The sequence below is a fragment of the Orycteropus afer genome, unplaced genomic scaffold, assembly GCF_000298275.1.
Source record: "Orycteropus afer afer isolate SDZICR_OR568_19922 unplaced genomic scaffold, OryAfe1.0 scaffold00021, whole genome shotgun sequence".
Taxonomy (NCBI): Eukaryota; Metazoa; Chordata; class Mammalia; order Tubulidentata; family Orycteropodidae; genus Orycteropus; species Orycteropus afer.
Genome location: NW_006921608.1, coordinates 16,324,867 through 16,326,928, shown reverse-complemented (window position 1 = coordinate 16,326,928; position 2,062 = coordinate 16,324,867).

Genomic DNA, 2,062 nt, shown 5'->3' with positions numbered 1-2,062 from the left:
AGACCAGAAGAACTATATTGTGCCTGGTTGCCACTTTCAACCACTCAGAAGGGGATCAGTGCAAGAGATCCTGGATGGAGTGGGAGAAAAATGTGGAACAAAAGTCAAATCATAAACAAAAAAGACCAAGTGGTCTTTTTTATCAGACTGGTCTGATAGAACCTGGTGAGACCCCAGAGAGTATAGTCTCTATTTACCCTTCAGGTCTGGAATTGAACTCACTACATTGGCTTCCAGTCAAACAATAGGCATATAGAGTGAATATTTACATCAGATAATACAACCCTTAGAATGACCAATCATGAGAGAATAGAAGGGCAGTATTTGCACAGGGAGATAGCTCAGGGGGCAGGAATGCATAGGAAAGAAGGACTAAAATAATAATAATAATAATAATGACAACCAAAGGCCAAGGAGAAGGAGTTGGACTGAATCTGATTTTCCCAAGTAATCTAACTACCGAGACAGGAAAGTGGCTGGGCCTGGGTGGTACACCCACCCTCTCTGCTGAATGCTAAGATTTGTCCCACTTGAACTACATGGGTTGAAAATGAAGGAGAGTATTTCCCCAATGGAAAATGAGGTTGTTGCCAAAAGAAGAGGAAGAGCTTCTGGACAGCCAAAACAACCAATGTTCTCAAAGGTGCATTAAATGCATGAATACTGGGTAATGGGTGCATGGATGGATGGATGGATGGATGGGTGAATGAATGACAAATGCAAGGGTCTCTAAAGCATAGTGCCTAAGGCACTTGACTGCTAACCAGAAGGCTGGCGGTTCAAACCCACCAGCCACTCCTCGGAAGGAAGGTTGGGCAATCCTACTTCCGTAGTGATACTGCCTCGGAAACCCAAGGAGGGGTCGCTATGAGTCGGCGCCGACTCGACAGCATATAACAACAACAACAACTAAAATGAGAAACTTATAAGAAATATAAGTAGCCCTAGTGATGCAGTGGTTAAAGTTCTTGGCTGCTAACCAAAGTTTGGTGGTTCAACCCACCAGTCACTTCGTGGGAGAAATGTGACAGTCTGCTTCTGTAAAAATCACAGCCTTAGAAATGCTATGGGGCAGTTCCACTCTGTCCTATAGTGGCACTAGGAGGCAGAATCAACTGGATAATAATGGGTTTTATGGGTTTATAAGAAATATAGGCGCTCTAGTGGCATGGTGCCTAAGGCATTTGACTGCTAACCAGAAGGCTGGCAGTTCAAACCCACCAGCCACTCCTTGGAAGGAAGGTTGGCCAATCAATTTCCATAGTGACACCACCTTGCAAACCCAAGGAGGGGGAGCTATGAGTCAGAACTGACTCAACTGCAGTGAGTTTTTTTTTTTTTTTTTTTTTTTTATAAGGAATACATTTGCTTATACATCTGAGCAATAAGAGGAGTCAAGGTTTGTGGTACCTTTGGTTCTCTTCCATAAAAGAGACAGCAGGGGAGTAGGGGGAGGTGGGCAGAACACTATTGAAAATAGGTACATGCAAAGGATGAGAACATGGGGAGGAATTTCTCGAATGGAGACAATTACAGTTTTAATTGGACATCTGCCTCGAACAGTGTGGGTTTCTGATTGCTGCTATTGTTGGTATCTCTCTCTTTTTTTGGTGCAGTAAGTAGCCTGCGATTGTCATGGGCAATTACAACCCAGTTTGCAAAGTCACGTGTCCCATCTGGAGAGATGGGTCACCTCAACTGGCAGAAGCCAGCAGGATCCTGGGGAAATAAGAGCTTGCTCCACAGGGCTTCTCAGATTCTCTTTAACTTCCTAACTCAAGTCATTCTTTTCAGTTGTTCTCTGGTTTTCAGCCTTGTTTGTGTACCTTTAATGCTGCCATTTGGAAGGTTGATTATTAGAATGGGATTTGGCGGAGCGGGTAGAGCCCCAGTTGGGAGAGTACATCTACCCTGCCAAGAAGGTTATGAAAGAGGACAGGACGATAGATTCCAGCAGCAGGTTCACGGAAAGAAAAAAGGAGCCATGCACACACTCACATACTAAGTACCTTGAACTGCTTTTGTGCACAGCATGGGTTCTGCAAGTCCTCAGCATCTTCCA